This window comes from Schistocerca piceifrons, chromosome 4 (genome assembly GCF_021461385.2).
Source record: "Schistocerca piceifrons isolate TAMUIC-IGC-003096 chromosome 4, iqSchPice1.1, whole genome shotgun sequence".
NCBI lineage: Eukaryota > Metazoa > Arthropoda > Insecta > Orthoptera > Acrididae > Schistocerca > Schistocerca piceifrons.
In genome coordinates, this window is record NC_060141.1 from 80,044,551 (window position 1) to 80,059,420 (window position 14,870).

The 14,870-nt window shown below is 38.1% G+C and overlaps 1 non-coding gene across 1 annotated transcript; it reads right to left on the reverse strand.

Moving 5' to 3' along the window:
• Positions 1 to 2,274: 2,274 nt before the first annotated feature.
• Positions 2,275 to 2,349, reverse strand: Trnas-cga. Its single transcript has one exon. It is a non-coding gene; the product is annotated as a tRNA-Ser (tRNA).
• Positions 2,350 to 14,870: the final 12,521 nt, after the last annotated feature.

Consider the following 14,870-nt stretch of genomic DNA (forward strand, 5'->3'; position numbering starts at 1 on the left):
AATAAAGCTTGTTTCCGCATTCTGCCATTGGCAGTTGTAAAATGAACAGATGAAACATTCTTACTATATGTGCCTCTCAAAGGTGAGAGAATTAAAATCCTAGTGGTAAACTGCCAAAGCATTAGCAACAAAGTGCCAGAGTTTGAAGCACTCATGAAAAGCAGTGAAGCAGTGAAGAAAGGCAAAGAGTTTGCCTTTACAAATGTCTGCTTGTGTCTGTGTATGTGCGGATGGATATGTGTGTGTGCGAGTGTATACCTGTCCTTTTATCCCCCTAAGGTAAGTCTTTCCGCTCCTGGGATTGGAATGACTCCTTACCCTCTCCCTTAAAACCCACATCCTTTCGTCTTTCCCTCTCCTTCCCTCTTTCCTGACGAAGCAACCGTTGGTTGCGAAAGCTTGAATTTTGTGTGTATGTTTGTGTTTGTTTGTGTGTCTATCGACCTGCCAGCACTTTCGTTTGGTAAGTCACATCATCTTTGTTTTTAGATATACTTTTTACTAGATTATTTACATACATTGTAAATAGTAAAAGTCCTGTTGCAGTTCCTTGGGGTACTCTGGAAATTCCATTTACATCTGTCAGTTTTGTCCCATTAAAAGTGACGTGTCGAGTTCTATCTGCAAGGAAGTATTGAACAAGTTGAAAATCGGGTCTGGTAGTCGCTAAGCTCATATTTTTTTCACTAAACAGCAGTCCAAGACAGCATCAGGTGCCTTCCTGAAGTCAAGGAAACAGCATCAACCTGAGTGTCATTGTCTTCAGTGCTATGGACCTCAAGGAGGAACAAAGTGAGTTAAGTTTCAAAAGATCGATGTTTACAGAATCCATGTGTATTTTTATAGAGGAGATTTGTGTTCTCCAGAAATGTTAATTCTTGAGCATAAAACATGTTCCATAACTCTGCAGTAGATTGATGTCAGCAGTATAGGCCTATAATTATATGCATTTGTCCCACAATCATTCTTGAAAATGGGAATGACCTGCACATTTTCCATTCACTAGATACCTCTTATTGCTCTAGAAATCAATGCTAAACTGCTGTTAGAAGGAGAGCAAGTTCTTTCATATAATCTTTGCATTATATTATTGGTAACTCATCTGGTACTGATGCCTTTCCACTACGAAGTGATTGTAGTTGCTTTTCTATTCCATGATCAGTTATCTCAATATGTGCCACTTCGAGGTTTGTACATTTATTGAAAGGAGGGACAATGTTATGATCATCTGTGGTGAAACTATTTCAGAAGACTGAATTCAGTATTTCGGCTTTCTCTGTTATCTTTCATTTTGGTACAAGTATGGTCATAAATGAATGAAAAGAGGGTTTTGAACCGATTAATCATTTTACATAAGAGCAAAACACCTCTTGTGGTTGTTACTCTGATAAGCTGTCAGAATTTTACTTTCAAAGTAGTTGAATGCTTCTCTCATTACACTCTTTTTTCACTTTGTTCAGCTTCTGTTTGTCAGCTACGTTTTGGCTTTTGAATCTGTGATGAAACTCCCTTTGTTCATGTAGCAATTTTTCTAACATGGCTATTACTGGTAATCCATGGTGGATCTTTCCCATCCCTTAAGACCTTCCTCAGAACAAACTTGTCTATGTCATATTAAATGAAGTTTTTGAATTTTTTTCCATTTGTGCTCCTCCTTGGCACCGAATACTTGATGCTGACTACAAGGATACTCTGCATTTTGTATCCTTTCACTCTTGCTAAGCAAAAATATTTCCCTGCCTTTCTTAACATTCCTTGTAAAACCTGTAGTCATAATTGTTATCAGATCCTTATTATCACTGATATCTTCCTCTACATTACCCAATTTGATAAGATAAGATCTGTTTATTGCTGGGAGATCTAAGACATTATTTTCATGAGTTGTTCTCCAATTATCTGCTCACAGTAATTTTCAGACAACACATTCAGAACAATTTCACACAAATCTCTCTCTCTCTGGCACCAGTTTTGATGGCATGACTCTCCCAATCTATATCTGGGAAGTTGAAGTCACCCCCTACTACAACAGCATGATCAGGAAAATAATTAATGATATTCTGCAAACTCTATGAAGAGCTCTACCACTACAGTTGGTGTCCCAGGTGGTCTATTACAGCATTCAGTAACCATTTTTAACTGACCTTTGATATTTAACTCCACCCAGATTAATTCACATTCAGAATCCATGTTAAACTCACTAGGTATTCAGAATGAGATTTTCACTCTGCAGCGGAGTGTGTGCTGATATGAAACTTTCTGGCAGATTGAAACTGTGTGCCAGGCCGAGACTCGAACTCGGGACCTTTGCCTTTCGCGGGCAAGTGCTCTACCAACTGAGCTACCCAAGCACGACTCACGCCCTGTCCTCACAGCTTTATTTCTGCCAGTACCTCGTCTCCTACCTTCCAAACTTTACAGAAGCTGTTCCTAATACTACTTGGGCATCATAACATTCCACGCATTCAGGTGAGCTATTTGACCATCTATGGTTGGTACTGAGGAGAGATGAATTTGCTCACATGGCTGGGTGTGAGTCAGCAGGGCGAGCATAGGTACAACAGCAGTCAGTGTGTGGCTGGATATGGGTAATCCCAGAACAGGGAGAATTTGGACAGCAGTTGCTCACATGGCCGGCATGCAGATATACCAGTAATAGCAGTTTTAAGGCAATTTGAAATGTGACTACTTACAACTCTTAGACATACAACAACAAATCACAGTTCTCTAGAAAAGCCCATCTGTATGTAACTTTACTTAAAAGTTAATTACAGCTGATATTAAAAACCATTACAATTTAAAGGTGGTCAACCACTTGTATTAGCCAAAACCATCACTGAAGAGACCGGTTAAAGATGCTTCTGTCAGACAGGCCTAGGTAATTGTTTGATCAACATTTCACAACATTTTACTGTTATTTAACAAGAGTGTACATGTGCAAGATTGCTGGCTTATTTATTTACGAACAGACTATTCAAATGTTCAAATAGCTCTAAGCACTATGGGAGGTCATCAGTTCTCTAGACTTAGAACTACTTAAACCTAACTAACCTAAGGACATCACACACATTCACTGCCGATGCAGGATTCGAACCTACTCTGGACTGAAGCGCCTAGAACGGCTTGGCCACAGCGGCCAATGAACAGACTACTATTTCTACGTATTGTAAATGGTTTGAGTGTGACTGAATGTTTATAACATTCTTTTTATTAAATATTGTTACACTTTATTAGTTTAGAACAGAAAGTGGTCATGTTGAGTCAAACCAAGCGTGTAGAACACAGGAATGATTTACTTTTGCTGGGGGTGGCCTTCAGCCAATCAAAATTAGGCAGTGGTGGAACACTACTGCACTCAACTGGATATAGGGCTTCCTGAAAGTTGCTCTCAAGAAGGCAGACGTGCCTGAGGTAGGCAACATGTGATATTCAGTTTTGTGGGTGATAGGTTCTGGCTAGTGAACAGCCACTAGAATACTTCAACTTTCGAAGGGACTTTAACTTTCGCAAAGTCTGAATGTGCTCCAGTTCAGAACTAATTTTTTCTACTTGTATTGTAGGGCAGCGTGGAGGGTAAAAATCGTAGAGGGAGACCAAGAGATGAATACACTAAGCAGATTCAGAAGGATGTAGGTTGCAGTAGGTACTGGGAGATGAAAAAGCTTGCACAGGATAGAGTAGCATGGAGAGCTGCATCAAACCAGTCTCAGGACTGAAGACCACAACAACATTGTAGAATTAAAACTAGACAGAACATGACTATCTCCTCTTTATCTCTTGTAGGTTGCTGTATAAATTATCATGCTGAGCTCTGAATTACACTGAATGGTGAATATTTTGTTTATTGTGATCATGATGTAGGCTTAGTTTTTCATGTGTCTTGGATGAGTATTTAGCTTTTGGCCCCTGCTACCATTCCTGTAACTCACTTAATGCAACTTTATTGCATTTTAATAAGGTTATATTTCTGTCCGTATTATAATTATTAGTTGTAGGACCACTTTCCATTTATTTGAGATTACTTACTTGAATACAAATTAGTCAACACAATTCTCTGGTGCTGTGTACACCAGTTTCAAGCATTGAAATAAAACCCTTTCATTAATTACTCATTTATCTTTTATGTAATATTTCCAGTTCTTCATTAATTCACAATTCTAGCTAATGCAGAGACTATTTTACTACAGGCACATATTATTATTTGCAGCAATTTTAGCTGTACGGCATGAAAGCAGATGTTTGTGGCTCAACCCTACTACATTATTGAGCCATTTGTTTTGAACAGAGCCACACATAGCCCATTTACCTAGGTATATCAATACGGAGGTAAAGTTGCAGCTGGGGTTTTCTTGACCAAGATATAAATGTAATCCCTTTAGAAATGCATTTGTAATTCTAACACTTAACAATATTCTGTGATACAGGTCCCAAATCTATGCATGATAGTAAGTTTACTTGGGACTCTGAGCATAGATTTTTGCAGCAGTTGAGTGCTTGAGAAATGGTAGCAATAATTAGGTGTAGAGAAGTTAAGTGCAGAACTGCAAGAAAGAAAAGGGACCTATGAAGAGCCGCGCTGAGTAACAGTTCGCAGCAGCCAGCAGAAGTGACTTCAATGGTAGCACAAGAAGCAGTGGTCACAACAGTGAGGGCCACTGGCAGCAGCTTCAGAGTTCTTCAGTATCAGCGTCGGCAGCATCCACACTTATGGCAGCACCAGCACCAGAAGCAGCCAGCTTTATTGATAAGTTAAGTACTTGCATCGTGGTTTATTATGTGTGAACCTGCAGGTTTATCATCAGAGATGGAGCTTGCAACAATTAAGCACTCACTCAGTATGTGGAGTTCAGATACTGTTAGTGAACCAGTTAGTGCTAAATCTGAAAGTGATGTGTCACTGGCAGTGACTGTAATACTAGAGGGCCAGTTAGTCCTAAATCTGAAGGAGGCAGTGCATATGTGGGCATTATTAGTGGGCCAGATAGTCCAAAATCAGAGAGGGGAAGTAAGTTTACAGATTATTCATCATCACAGATGATGCAAATTTTGCTAGAAGTATGATCTAGTATGGGGACCCTGGGTACAGACCAAGGTTCAATGAAAACAGAGCTGGGTTCAAAAACGGAAAATGTAGATGCAAATGTAGAAAGTGTAAAATCTGAGGTGAGAAAAATTAAATTAGATATTGAAAGGATGATTGATACATAATTAGAGGCAGCTATAGACAAAATTTCTGAATAGGTTGATGTGGTTAACAACAGAATTGACACAGTGAAAAAAGATTTCAGGGGCAAGTTGGAAAAGATACAGGACAAGTGGGGCAGTAATGTAAAGAATTGTGTTCAGAGGCAAAATATACTTGAGGAATTGAGTGCTAAAGCTGTTGACAATTTGTCAGGTAGAGTGGTAGAATGTGAAAAAGAAGTGATTCAAAATAGACAACAATTGTAATCAGGAATAAATAATGAAGCTTTGCAGTGGAAACAGTAGATTTGAGATCTATGGGCAGAATTGAATTCTTAAGCAGTGAATCAGGCTACTACCGTGATAGATGTTGCACTGGTTAATTTAGGAACACGAAGTTGTTTCGCACATGATGGAAAATACCATCCAGATGATTTTATTGCTACATGTAGAGATGGTTTTATATGAGGAATGTTAGGTGAGGCTGAACTTAAATTCGTAAAAAAGCATCTAGAGGGCAGTGCACAATCATGGGCAAATTTAATGTATGCTTCATTTACTACCTATGATGTACTTGAGAGCTGTATTCTGAACAAATTCTGGGGTGAAGCAAAGGAAATACAACTATAGAATGAGCTCCTAAATGGGCCAGATGTTGGTCGATGTGTGATTTTTGTGTGCATGAACTTGCTAAGTTGAAGCATATACTTGGTCTACTGCAAGTGTTAATGGAAATTGTGATGCTTAAGGGATTATTAATGGAATTTTTACTTTGGGATCTTGTCCACGGTCTGAAAAATTCCATTGATGAATTTTTAGATTTTATTGACTAGTGAGAACAGGCACTGGAATTCAGGGTGCATAACGAGAACAATAGTATTTAATTACTCCAAAAATCAGTAACTTTCCTGTCATCACTTCTTGTCAAATTCACACATATTTAATTTATTCACTGAAACAGGTTAATTATCAGTCTATATTTATTGTAGTATTACTACTTTAAATTATTCAAACAGAAAAATGTATGCTTAGGTCTTATTTAATGAATAAATTAAACATTATATTACTCTGAAAAATAGAAAGCAGCAGTATGTATTTGATCAGCTGTTAAGTGGGCTAGGTTTTCATTCGACTTTTTACTTACAGTGCACATATTAGTCAAATGTAACATTAACCTTCACAGGTATCTTTCCAGAACTAAAACATATTTGCTCTACACTTTTTATTACATTATCTACTCATTTCTGCTTTTTCATTAAGTTCTCTCTTCACAACCATGTTGACGAAGAAGTGCATAAACAGAATAACCTACTACAAAGACGGGGTTCATAATTGGAACTGCTTCACACAGCACCTCGTATTTCTTGTTGTCACTTCAAATACTTCATTATATTTTGTCACCTCACATTTCTCACATTACATCATCATATTTCACTGATTCATTGCTCTATTATTTCATCTCCTCACTTCATTATTGCCTCTATACACCACTACATACTTCTGTCAGTTCATTACGTATTTCTTAATTACATAATCATCAAACATAGACATCCCTGCTTTGTCATCTTACATAAAAAAATGACTACTAAGTGTCACTCAAAAACACCAAAACAACATTGATAACAAACATTTTCTCTTCATTGTACACAGACAAAACCTTATCTACTGCATTTTCATACTTCAGATGAGACTTATGTTACTTAATCCACTTACTTCTCTCCACTCCAGCCTGATGTGCTATACAAAAACAAAACCATTCATTTCCATAAAAATTACTGTAGGCAGCATTTCATTTCAACTTCATTTAATTTAGCCTGATGATGATATTTTCATGAAACTGGCATGTTCGTAGAAACAACTGACCATAGCTTTACTTTAAGCTGAACAAATGACTTTACATTTATCCTCAAATATTCACACATAAAGACCATAAATTTATTATTATTAAAATTTCTTCTATTTGCTGCTGTATAAATTTCTATTCCTTTACATAGTTATAGTTTCTTTCTTAATGCTTTTAACACTTTCCACATTATTTTACAACTTTGGCCTTACACATTATTTTACAACTTTGACCTTACGTAAAATTTTACATAAGACTAAGCTGGTAAAAAATTGTTACATTTATTGGCTATAATAGAGCATACAGTCACCAGCTACTTTTATTTTGCAATTGCCATTGCCTACTCTTGCCCAAATGAACAAATACTTGTCAGAGTTCAACTTCTCCTTCTTTCTTGTTGACAGAACAAAGGGCTTATCTGGAACTAAAGTACCATATAGCACCTTAGCTAATATGCATAAAGTCTCTGTTATATTCCACATCTTCCAGGCTAGAACGTCTGCACCAGGAAAAGCTTCAAGGCCACCGTAGTCTGCATGGTTACCCCACACAACAGCAAGAGTCAACCGTGTACTACCTCCAAACACAGCATAAACTTCACAGGTGAACTGCAGTCTCAGTCCTTGAAACACTTTTGGACCTACAATAAGCTGCTGCTAATTGAAATGCCTAGCGAGATCAGTGTCTATGGCTTTCAAAGCCTTGTACACAGGCACCATGCGCCGCCAACAGCAACAATAACAACTTTGCCCCCCCCCCCTCCCCCCCGTCTGTGGTGAACCAAAGGCGGCCCTCATTTTTAAACAAACAGAATCTGGATTCAACCGACAACACTATCCCATGCCATTACTGTCCCAGTGACATCAATCCATACTCCGTTGCTGTCTAGTATGTTTCTGCACATTTCGCAAAGGTAGACGGAGAAGTGGATGAGACACAAGTAATCCATGTCATAATAAACAGCAACGGACTTTCACCTCTGATAGTGTACACTGTGTTCCACTGTTGCATCAGAGCTGAGAGGATGCAGATTTGTCCTGCAATGCCACCTTCTCGGGTGGTGATCCGGATGGTGCAACCTGACCCATCTCATCATGTTATATGGTCTTCCATGAACTATTCTGCACACACCTGTTGCACTGCCAAAACACTTCGTCCCACAGGAGCAGAAATTTCCCCAATGGATGCATCACATTCTGTCATGCCAATAATGCACCCTCTTTCAAACTCACTGATTTGACGGTACAGTTCACACATACATCTTCAAGGCATCCTGCACATCTACTCATGTCATACTGATCCATCACATTTGGTTTACAGTGACAATGAGAGTCACAGGCATGGTTTACCAGTAGGTGGTGTTTGCCACAATACTGATGTTGACCTAGACATGGTTCAAATATTTTATTTTATTTTATTTGTCTGTTCTTTTGGACATATCAAAAGAAGAGACACCCTTCTCTCATTTCATATTTGTGTCAATATTCACATTTTGGGCATACATTTACTTTTATACAAGAAAATACAAATGAAATAAGTAACTATAAAATTTAAAGTAAGTTTTTCCTCTTCCCTTCCTTCCTTCATTGTCTGCCTACAAAGCAAATGATGTCTTACATTTTGAACAATTTTTATAAAAATGTATTCATCCATGTTGGTTCATATCCAATCACTGAAATCATGTCTGTTTCCTCGTCCATTTTTCCTTTTTACATCTGACGCACATGAAACAGCCACCATGGACTAGGATTATGTGTGTGTGTGTGTGTGTTGTCTACTTTAGAAGAAGGTCTTTTTGGCTGAAAGCTCAGTCGTTTAGCAGTATTTTCGTTATGATGTCTACCATTCAACATCTCCACTATATGGTGAGTAGCAATATATCCTTTTCATAATTTTGTCAAACATATAAATTTCTTTTACATAGTACATATATACATTTTACACATAGCATGGAAAGACATGTAACTGTCATATGATAAAAATTTTTACTGACTATAAAACAAATAACATAACTGATAAAAATTTGAGAACTCTCAGGTTTTCAAGTCTCCACCAGTGCAGTCCCCAACAATCAGTCTTTCCTTCTCATCCTGTCCGATAAGTCTCCCCTGACTCAGGGTTCTGGGTCACTTTTCCAAACTGTCTCCTTTTTCTTAAACCTCTCCAGTTCTTTTCCTTCACCCCTCTTCCTTCCCCTTCAACTCTTCAACCAGAAGAAGGAGCTGCTAGCTCCAAAACCTTCCGCAAGTTAAACCTTATATCCAATTGTATCATGTTGTCAATTATCTGTTCAGTACCTTTATCATATATTGCCAAGCAACACCTAAACGTTCCTTCAGTTATTTTTTTTTTTAAGTTTGCACCATAACATGTTACTAGCAGCAGTAACATCACACACACCTTTCCATATTCCACCTTGTAAGTTTGTGAAACATTACTGAGGCCAAAATACTCCAAAAAACCTGCCACAGGCAAAGTCTTATTATTGTGAATCTTTGTTGATATTAAAAATACAGTCATTAATTGCCTTACACACATTTTCAATATACAGGTCTGCTTTTATTTTACATTTATTTCTGATTATTCTTTCCACGATAAATTTGTAACTATAATCTGATGTTTCGCTGTAGTCCACTGCTGGTAAGCTTATGAATGGTGCGGCTGTGTCAACACAAGTCTCCTATACAATGACAACACTCTGTTTCTCTCAGCTAAGTCTTCCCCTTCAACAACAGGACTCACTTTACTACTGATTTTATTTACTATGCTATCTGAAGAAGATTTTACTTCTCTAAGTCAGTTGCTTATGGTTCACTACCTTTTGTATTTCATATTTCACTGTAGATTCAACCCCGCCCCATTCTAGATTCCATGTACTCTCATTTAGAGCCTAAATGTTCACTACTGAATTTCATTATGGATTCCAGTTCAGGTTCCAAAGAGTCATTATTGTATTTTATTTCAGGTTTCATGTTATATTCCATTTCCTCTAGTTTGTCTACAATTACTCTCAACTAATGGTCCTGATTTGGTTTTCTTTCCACTTGTCAATGGTTTGAATCTTGTTTCCTATCTCATTACCCGTTGCCCGTTACCCATTACCCACCCCCCACCCCCCCCAAACCTCTTCCCCAGACTGTCTGGTCAACTATTTGCATTTATCTTTAAAGCACCACAAATTGCCTGTACTAGTCATACATTATCTTAGTTCACATAAGTGTTTCACTGTAATAAAACCACACTTACCGTGACATTATGGAAATTCAAAGATGTAATAATGACAATATTATGAAGCAGGTAGATAGCTACTTACCAGATAAAGGAGATGCCAAGTCGCATACAGGCAAACAAAAAGACTACTATACATGAAGCTTTCATCCAAAAGGCCTTCTTCTACCACAGAAAACACATACCTTTTCATGCAAGACGACTCTCTCCCATCCTCCCCCCCCCTCCCCCATCCCCCCCCCCCCCGGTCCCTCTCCCTCCCCTCCCCCCTCTCTCTCTCTCTCTCTCATACAGACACACACACACACACACACACACACACACACACACACACACACACACACACACACACACACACACACACACACACACACACACACTTAATTATTTGCTTATGGCTATGTTTTCATTAAATGCTTTCTTTAACAGACTTTGTTAACCGAAGGAGTACAAAATGAAACTAAAGTGGAGCCTCAAATAGCAAGCATAATTCGTTCCTGAATCTTACTCATAGTGTGATACACTTGTTAAGCAAAACAACTTATCCCGTATAAATTAATGTAGAATACAATAATGTCTCACGCAAAAAAGTACTACAAGTTTTATCTTATTCATGCCATTTATTCAAAGAAAATTATACGTACAATATTATAAACTTTATTCGCCATAAGATATGACTAATTCTTTTTTACTTGGAAGCTACCTATAGTCATTAGTTTCTGCCAATGCTTCAATACTGGTAAAAATGCAACACAGCATTATTGCCAAATAAATTTGTAGTGTGTGTAGCCACTGTTTTATGGGGTGATTATTTTCAATGTACAATGCCACCAATTCCCATGCTTTCAGCATTTCTTTTATTGTGCCAGAAGATTTCTGCTTTGATGTTACCGTCTCCTCCTCCTCCTACTCCCTACTCCTACTCTGAAGAACTCCCCTCCACAACTTCTGCTGTGAAATACACAACACCATAAGCTCTTCCGTGGTTATTTCTTTGTTGTGATCTTCCATAAGTTCATCGATATCATTTTTATCCACTTCTAGTCCCAAGCTCTTACCCAAAGACACTCTCATTGACTGTAGGCTCCACAGGTACTGATTCAAATGCCTCAGAGTCATTTTTGACAACACGCACTGGCGAAAGCTTCTTCCAAGCAGAAGTAAGAATTCTCTTGGTAATCTCTTACCATGCCTTTTCCATCATCTTGACGCATGAAACAATGCTGAAGTGATATTTCCAAAACTCTCTGAGAGTGACACTGGTAGCTTCAGTCAACTCAAAGCAATGCTTGAAGAGTGCTTTAATATAGAGCTTCTTAAAGTTAGAAACAATCTGCTAGTCCATAGGTTGGTGTAACAGAGTGGTGTTGGTAGGCCGAAATTCTATCCTGATGAATGAAAATTCTTCAAGGAGGTGGTCTTGTAGCCCTGGAAAATGGGCATGAGCATTGTCCATAACGAGTAAGACATGGAGTGGCAGATTCATTGCAAGCACATATTTTTGGTAAAGCACTTGCCCGCGAAAGGCAAAGGTCCCGAGTTCGAGTCTCGGTCCAGCACACAGTTTTAATCTCCCAGGAAGTTTCATATCAGCGCACACTCTGCTGCAGAGTGAAAATCTCACTCTGGAAATATCCCCAAGGCTGTGGCTAAGCCATGTCTCTGCAATATCCTTTCTTTCATCTACATCTACATGACTACTCTGCAATTCACATTTAAGTGCTTGGCAGAGGGTTCATCAAACCACAATCATACTATCTCTCTACCATTCCACTCCCGAACAGATCGTTCCCTTCGAGGTGATTCATAATGTTTGAATACAGTATATGCTCCAAAACCCTACTGCAAACCGATTTCAATTTTCAGGAATGCTAGTTCTGCAAGGTTCGCAGGAGAGCTTCTGTAAAGTTTGGAAGGTAGAAGGCGAGGTACTGGCAGAAGTAAAGCTGTGAGGACATGGCATGAGTCGTGCTTGGGTAGCTCAGTTGGTAGAGCACTTGCCTGTGAAAGGCAAAGGTCCCAAGTTCGATTCTTGGTCCGGCACACAGTTTTAATCTGCCAGGAAGTTTCATATCTTCGCACACTTTGTTGCAGTGTGAAAATTTCATTCTGGAAATATTTTTTCACCGAAGGACCAAACACTTCATTGATCCAATCACGAAAAAGATCATGTGTCACCCAAGCCTTGTTGTTGGACTTCCAAATCACATTTAACCTGCTCTTCTGGACTTTACACTTCTTAAAGGCTCATAGAGTTTCTGAATGGTAAACAAGCAGTGGTTTAATTTTCAAGTCACCCCTTGCATCGACACAGAATAGCAGTTTGAGAAAGTCTTTAATTGGCTTGTGACCATGCAATGCATTCTCCTTTGCTGTTATAAAGGTACACTTCGGCATCTTTTTCCAGAACAGACCCGTCTCATCACAATCAAAAACCTGTTGCGGCAGATAATCCGCAGAATCTACGTGAATCTTGAAATTGCTGATAAAGTTCTCTGCTGCCTTTGTGTTGGAGCTGGTTGCTTCACCATGCCTCACAGCACTGCAGATGCCAGTTCATCTCTTAAACTTCTCAAATCACCTATGGCTTCCCTTAAACACTTCTTTGACTGTTGATGATCATGGTGTCTTCTTAACGAAGTCAGTGAAAATCATTCTTGCCTTCTCACAAATGATGTTCTAGATGATAGTGTCGCCTTGCAATCGCTTTTCATTTATCCAAATAATGAACAACCTTTTGATATTGTCCATAATACGAAATCATTGTTTAGATAATCTTGTCACTATCTTTGAAGCATCGATTTCCTTAATCTTGTCCTTATTCTTGAGGATAGTACAAATAGTTGATGTACACTGATTGTATGTGTGTGCCATATCAACAATGCTCACACCATGCTCATGTTTTTCAATGATTTTACACTTCATTTCTGAGGTCATTAACCTTCTCTTACGGTTGTCTTCTTGCAGCTTTATCTTCGAGGACATTGCTATACAGGTTCTTAAAATTGGAACACAAGAGAACACTGTGTAAACACAAATTTAGAAAAATGCATGATCACAAGCTTTACTAAGATGGTAGCAGAAAGAGTGCTAAACCCAGACTGCAATATGTACTGAAAGCATTGTTTGTACGCCGTTGCTGACAATGAAAGGGGTTCATACTGTTGAACTTTTCTTCCACTGTGTGTGTGAACGGCTGATGACACTCCACTAAATCATCATCACTCATTATGCGAAACATCACTCATTAAGCAAGTTATTTTTTTACAATTATTATTATTATGAGAAAACCTTTCTCAGACGTTATGTCTGGTTAAAAATGGAAAGTGACGCGGACCTTGATCAAGCATGGCTTCCTTTTAACTGTACGGTATATGTTACATTGCATTTAGGAACTTTCGGGTAATTGAACATGTATCAATAATTACAGATTTCTGTAGTTGTATATATATGTTTGGATGTAGCTGTATTGCGTTGATGTACTGGTGGATACTGTGTGGTATGACTCCTGTAGTTGATAGTATAATTGGTACAATGTCAACTTTATACTGATGCCACATGTCCTTGACTTCCTCAGCCAGTTGGATGTATTTTTCAATTTTTTCTCCTGTTTTCTTCTGTATATTTGTTGTATTGGGTATGGATATTTCAATTAGTTGTGTTAATTTCTTCTTTTTATTGGTGAGTATGATGTCAGGTTTGTTATGTGGTGTTGTTTTATCTGTTATAATGGTTCTGTTCCAGTATAATTTGTATTCATTATTCTCCAGTACATTTTGTGGTGCATACTTGTATGTGGGAACATGTTGTTTCATTAGTTTACGTTGTATGGCAAGCTGTTGATGTATTATTTTTGCTACATTGTCATGTCTTCTGGGGTAGTCTGTATTTGCTAGTATTGTACATCCGCTTGTGATGTGGTCTACTGTTTCTATTTGTTGTTTGCAAAGTCTGCATTTATCTGCTGTGGTATTGGGATCTTTAATAGTATGCCTGCTGTAATATCTGGTGTTTATTGTTTGATCCTGTACTGCAATTATGAATCCTTCCGTCTCACTGTATATTTTGCCTTTTCTTAGCCATGCGTTGGATGCGTCTTGATCGATGTGTGGCTGTGTTAGATGATACGGATGCTTACCATGTAGTATTTTCTTTTTCCGATTTACTTTCTTCTTTGATGTTATGTGATCTAAAGGGTTGTAGAAGTGGTTATGAAATTGTAATGGTGTAGCCGATGTATTTATATGAGTGATTGCTTTGTGTATTTTGCTAGTTTCTGCTCGTTCTATACAGAATTTTCTTAAATTCTCTAACCCTACATAATTTGGGTTTTTTATGTCGATAAATCCCCTTCCTCCTTCCTTTCTGCTTAATGTGAATCTTTCAGTTGCTGAATGTATGTGATGTATTCTATATTTGTGGCATTGTGATCGTGTAAGTGTATTGAGTGCTTCGAGGTCTGTGTTACTCCATTTCACTACTCCAAATGAGTAGGTCAATATTGGTATAGCATAAGTATTTATAGCTTTTGTCTTGTTTCTTGCTGTTAATTCTGTTTTCAGTATTTTTGTTAGTCTATGTCTATATTTTTCTTTTAGTTCTTCTTTAATATTTGTAT